Consider the following 7,086-nt stretch of genomic DNA (forward strand, 5'->3'; position numbering starts at 1 on the left):
CGCCGAGTCTGTTCTTCGGACTCGGTGAGTCTGTGCCATGCAATGACTCAAACTTGCTCATAAGGTTAGATCCAGTCCATTAACCCATATATCCAGTCCTTCCAAGCTTATTTAGCACGTAAAGTCACTATCTTGATGCACATACAATCTCTATATGACCATATATGATGTTTTTGTCTCAAATATTACAACTCAAGGTCATAAACTCCATTGCTATACATAAAGCTTGATGAGTCCAGATCCAGAGCCTCAACACAAGAAGGGAACTATTTGCCATCAAATCAACCCAAAAATGCCCATAAGAAACCCTAGATCCCATTATACTTCACAAAACAGAAAGTAAGCCGAAATCATACCTCTGGATTGATCATCTAAGCTTCAAATCCACAGAATAGCAACCTCCTTTGCCTCCTCTTTCCTAGAATCTCCTCCTTCTTGCTAAATGTCACACACAAGGTCAAGAAATGCTTCCTTTCTCTCTCAAAACGTTCAAGCACTTAAGGGTTTCTCTCTAAGGGTTGGGTGAGCACAAATGACGGCCATAAGGCCCTTTATATAGGTCTCAAACCCCGGAAATTAGGGTTTCACCACACAGCGCGAACCCTTGCCCAAATCCGCGATCCTACTCGACGAGTTTGAGCTCCAACTCGCCGAGTCCACTCACAATTTTCATAAATAAATCCAAAATAAATACCTGGAAATTCCGGGCTGTTACATCTCTTTGGAAAGGCGTGATTTGATTCGGGAAACGAGGAAAGTTAAACCCATGATATATAAAACCTACTGAAATTCTAGCAAGAATTGGTTTTGTCGCATATCAACTTAAGTTACATCAAGTGCTATGCAAACTAATTAACAATTCCTCGTCCACAAGATAAATTTTGGAACGAAATTATTCTAACAGGGAAGAATGTAACACCTATCAAAATTAGGTCAATAACAATCACATGTGATTATGCCAATCATGTAATGTGATTATGTAATGTGGTAAGAATGTTATGTAGTTCATGACAAACTCTAATACAAATATGAAATTTCTTTATGATACAACTCAAATTATACAACCATACGATTCCAAATATATAGAGAACATCTGAATCTGACTTTGCATGAAGAAGTTATGATAAACCGAACTATATAAATCTCTATAATAAGAGGAATTTAAAATAGACTTATAAATAGCTATTTATGTCTAAAAGATAGTTGTATTACTTTTAAATACCTACGCGTGCATATAAAGAACATCAAAAACAGAGTTCGTAAGCAAAAGTTATGGCATTCCGAAGATTCAGCTTTCAAAAACCCTAAACTAGCTGATTGACGACGTGAGTTTTATGACACTCACGAGGTGAGGATTCATTCTATCATAATTCAGAATCTAGAAGCTGCGAGAGGATAGGAACCAAATTCACGATGTGAGCTTTATGACACTCACGACTTGAGGAGTCATGGCCACCTTCCGAAACTAGGTACGCAAATGGCAAGTCTACTGAGTGAATCAGGTAGACTCACGACGTGAGCCTTATGACACTCACGACGTGAGTGCCATAAAATCTTACTATAAATAGTCATTTCGACCCCAAGGCTTAGTACACCATTTCTTTTCTCTCTCTCTCTCTCTCGTTTTCTGAAGTCATTTCTCTTCTCGAGCCCCGACGACCTCGTACCGCTGACCATTTCTGCTTAGATTACATAAACTCACATTGCTAAGGTGAGTTTCACGGCCCCACTTTCTAATATTTCGGGGGAAAATGCATTCTAGTCATTGTATATATGTTATTATTGTGTCTATATGATAGTATATTAGTATCAACATTGATAGCTATCATAACCGGGATATAGTTATTTCGTATCTGAAAATATACAACTATCGTAACGTTGTTAACATGTTATTGTTATAGTAGTATATTAATGTATATCTTGAGTTATACTTAGGATTCTATATATATTTTGTGTACGATATAGTTCCGAAGTTATATTTGGAATTTTTAAATGTTAATTTATACGTAACATCTGGATTTTTACCAGGTATCTTGTAAGTTTTAACTTCGTTATATTGTGTGAGGGACTCGGCGAGTTGGGGCTCAGACTCGCCGAGTAGGGACGCGGAACTGATCGATGGTGCGCGCTTGGACTCGGCGAGTCCAAGGTATGGACTCGGCGAGTCTGCGCTGTGTAATGAAACCCTAAATCTCCGGGTTTGTGGCCTATTTAAAGGGCCTTATGGCCGTCATTTGCGCTCATCCAACCCCCAGAGTGTGTCCCTAGAGTTCTTGAGCGTTTGGTGAAGGATTGAGAGCAAATCTTGACCTTGTGGGTGTTGTTTAGCAAGAAGAAGGAGGCTCTAGGCAAGAGGAAGCAAAGGAGGTTGCTATTTCGTGGATTTGAAGCTTGGATCATCACTCTAGAGGTATTATTTTCGGACCATTTCCTGTTTGGTGAAACTTGATGCAAGTTAGGGCTTAATATGATCATTATGGGGTGATTTGGTGCCCTTTTTGTTCCCTCTTTGAGTTGAGACCATGGATCTGGATCCATAGAGGTCCAGAGGGCCTCACTCATCAAGCTTTATGAGTGGAAATGGAGTCCTTGGCCTTGTGTTGAAGTAATAGAGTCAAAAACATCATTTGTGATCATGTGGAGGTTATTTATGCATTAAGATTGTGACTTTACGTGCTAAATAAGCATGGAGGGACTGGATCTAGGGATTAGTGGACTGGATCTGACCTTTAGAGCAAGATTGAGTCAGTGCATGGCACGGACTCACCGAGTCCGAAGAACAGACTCGGCGAGTAGCATGAATGTTGCGCGACCACTCAGCGAGTGGCCTCGCCGAGTGGGGAAAGGTGAACTCAGTGGGTCAAGGGAGAGTCAGGATGGACAGGTGGACCGAGTCAAACTGGACTCGCCGAGTTGTTCTTGAGACTCGGCGAGTTGAGTCGTGGTGGCCCCACAACTCGTGCCAGGTGGAGCTCGTCGAGTTGGGGGAAATACTCGACGTGTCAAGGGAGGTTTCCAGGGAAATTGGTGCATGCGCACGGACTCGCCGAGTCGCCATAGTGCACTCGCCGAGTCCGGTCAGAGTTGACCGTTGACCGTTGACCAGCGTTGACCAAGAGTGATTTGTTATAGTATGATCAACCCTAGTTGGGAGAGTGTTAATTAGAGATGTATTGTGCTATAGGGGGACTACAGCTCGACGGATCGAGTGTTTAGTGATTTCAGGGTTACGAGTTACCGAGACACACGAGGTGAGTCTTCTCACTATACTTTACCTTGAGTAGGTAACCAGAGTTATGTGATAGAGTAATTGTATGCTATATATGTTATGTGTTGTACTGCATTACTTTATATGTTTGATGCTGTGCATGTTTACAGAGTTAGAACCGGAAGGTTCACAGAGTTAGAACCTGAGGGTTCGCAGAGTTTGGGTGCACGGACCCACAGAGTTATAGCCTCGAGTGGCTAATATGTGTTATATGTAGTATTTTGGGAAACTCACTAAGCCTTGTGCTTACAGTGTTGATGTTATTTGTTTCAGGTACTAGTGACGACCGTGGGAAGGTGCCGGCTTGATCCGTACACACACGTTTGGAGCTTGACATTTTGATCTTGGGATTTTGTAATATATCGTTGAACAATTAAAAAGGGGTTGTTTCTATGAATATTGATGGAATTATGCTTTTATAAAAATCGAAAATTTTGTTTGAAAAATTCAGTGTTACAAATTGGTATCAGAGCCTTGGTTTGAGGGATTCGGGTACACCTTCGGGGGTATTTGAACTCAAACTGAGGAAATGAAGAGATATTTTCAAAATAAAAACCAAATTTTCTAAAGAGTAAAGGGTTTTCCAGGGAGAAACGTGTGTACGATCAGTCAGCGCCCGAACGGTGAATTCCCAAATTATCTTTTGTTATGTAATAACTATTATTGTGATGTGTGTGCATGCTAGAGTAGGCTAGGTATTGCTGATAGGGCTAGAGTGGCCTGTTTTCTGATGCCTTAGCTTAGGGAATGGTGAGCTGCTATGAGACGCTGAGAGTAATTAGGTAGCAGCTAGGGTTTTGTGTGAGATCTGTTCAGAGAGATTTAAGTATAATAGAGTACTTGGGGACTGGGATCCGAAGAGGACGATTTGGGGTGTGTACCGAGACGGTGTGGACAGTAGTATTGGGCCCGTACTACTAAAAGCACCGGAGCGGTACACAGTTCAAATAAGAATCTGGGGATGCCAAGAATCAAGGAGGGGTGGATTGTTGAATGTAAGAGTGTTCGAGTGAATTCTAATTATCGCATGTTGTATTTCAGAGGTTGATCATGGTGAGGACACGACACATGCCGGAGGATGCCGGATCTAGTGATGAGGACATTCGGCAGATCATTCATGAGGAGGTGGCTGCGGTCATCAGAGCCGAGATACCAGAGATGTTCGGATCTATTAAGACCGCTTTGATTGAGACGTTTGACGAGCGCTATGCCGCTCTTTCTGAGGCTGCGGTTGCAGCAGCTACCGCAGCGATTGCTGCGGCGAGACCCCAGGGAGGTGATGCGATGTTATTCAGGGAGTTCAGCAACACCAAGCCACCAGAGTTTGATGGTACACAGGACCCGGTGGCAGCTATGAGGTGGATATCTGATATGGAGGGATGCTTCTTCACTTGCTCATCCCCTGAGCATTTGAAGGTTCGGTTCGCGCTGAACCAGCTTCGCTTGGGAGCGAAGGACTGGTGGAAGTTTGTGACTGCGCATTTCACACCGACCGAGCTTACGGCAGTGACCTGGGAGAGGTTCACTTCCATGTTCCGAGATGAGTATGTTCCTCAGGTGGAGAGGGAACGTCTAGCTCAGGAGTTTCTGACCCTCAAGCAGGGTACCGAGTCAGTTACAGCGATTACGAGGATGTTTCAGGAGAGGGCGATGTTTTGCCCTGAGCACGTATCCACCGAGCAGGCACGTATGAGCCGTTATCTGAGCATTTTGAGACGGGATATTCGGGAGTTCGCTGCGAACTCCTCGTACCGGACATTTGCCGAGCTTCAGGAAAATGCTCGGAAGAGGGAGATTGAGCTTGAGACTCAGGCCAAGGAGGAGGCGGAGTCTATGGGGAGGGATCGGCGGCCGGCACAGTCCCAGCCGGCAGCCAAGCGGGCCAAGCCCGCTGATCCCAGACCCGGGAGCCAGAAGGGCCGCACTTGTGGGAAGTGCGGCAAGGGTCACGATGGCGCCTGTCGGGCGGGGTCTTGCTACAAATGTGGCAAGCAGGGGCACATGGCTAAGGACTGCCCCAAGGGATTTGCAGTGTGCTTCCACTGCAACCAGACTAGACACCGGAAGGCAGAGTGTCCGCTGCTGCGCGGAGCATCTCAGGGGTCTGCTCCCGCCGCCATCAGAGCTACTGCTGCAGAGAGTCGGCCCGTGAAGGCCGAGGCACCGAGGGCTCGGGGGAGAGCCTTCCAGCTGACTGCGGAAGAGGTCCGCGCCGCACCCGACGTTGTGGCTGGTATGTTTCCTTTTCATTATTGTTTATGGTGTTGAGATATTATGCTTATATCATGCTATGCTTAGGTACCTTTCTTGTGAATTTTGTACCTGCTTTAGTGTTATTTGACTCGGGTGCGAGTCGATCTTTTGTGTCCTTGGCATTTAGTCAGCGTATCAGCGTTAGTCGTGGAGTATTGAGTCGGCCCCTGCGGGTTTCCATAGCCGCCGACAGAGTGATTTGTGCTACAGAGGTCTTCCGGGGATGTGTATTGGAGATATTCGGGGTCGAGTTTCCGATCGACATGATTCCGATTGCGATGGGTGATGTTTGTGTTATAGTGGGCATGGATTGGTTGAGCCGATTCAGTGCGGTTATCGATTGCGAGCGACAGCTGGTGACTATACGAGATCCTAGTGGGGGAGTTCTTTCTGTGTACGGCGAGGGTACACGTTCTGGATCAGCCTTTTGTTCGGCTGCTAGGGCGAGACAGTGTTTACAGCAGGGCTGTAAGGGTTATGTAGCGTATCTGATGGATACGCGAGTGATCTCCGAGAGACCGAGCTCTGTGGAGGAAGTTCCGGTGGTGCGGGAGTTTCCAGATGTATTTCCCGAAGAGTTTCCAGGAGTGCCTCCCGCGAGGCAAGTGGAGTTTGGCATCGATTTGGTTCCGGGGGCCGCACCTATTGCTAAGGTGCCGTATCGCCTTGCGCCTCCAGAGATGCAGGAGTTATCCTCGCAACTTCAGGAGTTGCTGGGGAAGGGGTTTATTCGTCCGAGTAGCTCGCCGTGGGGAGCACCCATCTTGTTTGTGAAGAAGAAGGATGGCTCGCATCGCATGTGTATTGATTACCGGGAATTGAATAAGCTGACGGTCAAGAACCGTTACCCACTGCCGAGGATCGACGATTTATTCGATCAGCTACAAGGAGCATCTTGGTTCTCCAAGATTGATTTGAGGTCGGGCTATCATCAGGTGAGAGTGCGGGACGAGGACGTCCAGAAGACAACATTCAGGACACGTTATGGGCATTATGAGTTTGTGGTGATGCCTTTTGGGCTCACTAATGGCCCGGCTGTGTTCATGGACCTCATGAACAGGGTATGTCGGCCGATGTTGGATCGGTCGGTGATTGTTTTCATTGATGATATTCTGGTATATTCGAGATCTAGTGAGCAGCACGAGGAGCATCTGAGGGAGGTGCTTGGGGTTTTGAGAGCGGAGAAACTTTACGCAAAGTTCTCCAAGTGCGATTTCTGGTTACGGGAGGTCCAGTTTCTGGGACATCTCGTTAACCAGAAGGGGATATTGGTCGATCCGGCCAAGGTTGACGCAGTGATGAGGTGGGAGGTGCCGAGGTCACCTTCTGAGATACGGAGTTTCCTCGGGTTGGCAGGGTATTATCGGAGATTTATTAAGGATTTCTCCAAGATAGCGGTTCCACTCACCAGATTGACCCGGAAGGGTGTGGCATTTGCATGGGGTCCCGAGCAGCAGACCTCCTTTGAGACGCTTTGCCGAAGGTTGTGTGAAGCCCCAGTATTAGCCCTTCCGGAAGGAATGGAAGGTTTTGTGGTATTCTGTGATGCATCGATCCTAGGATTG

The sequence above is a fragment of the Lactuca saligna genome, chromosome 1 (genome assembly GCF_052625555.1).
Source record: "Lactuca saligna cultivar CGN05327 chromosome 1, ASM5262555v1, whole genome shotgun sequence".
Lineage (NCBI taxonomy): Eukaryota > Viridiplantae > Streptophyta > Magnoliopsida > Asterales > Asteraceae > Lactuca > Lactuca saligna.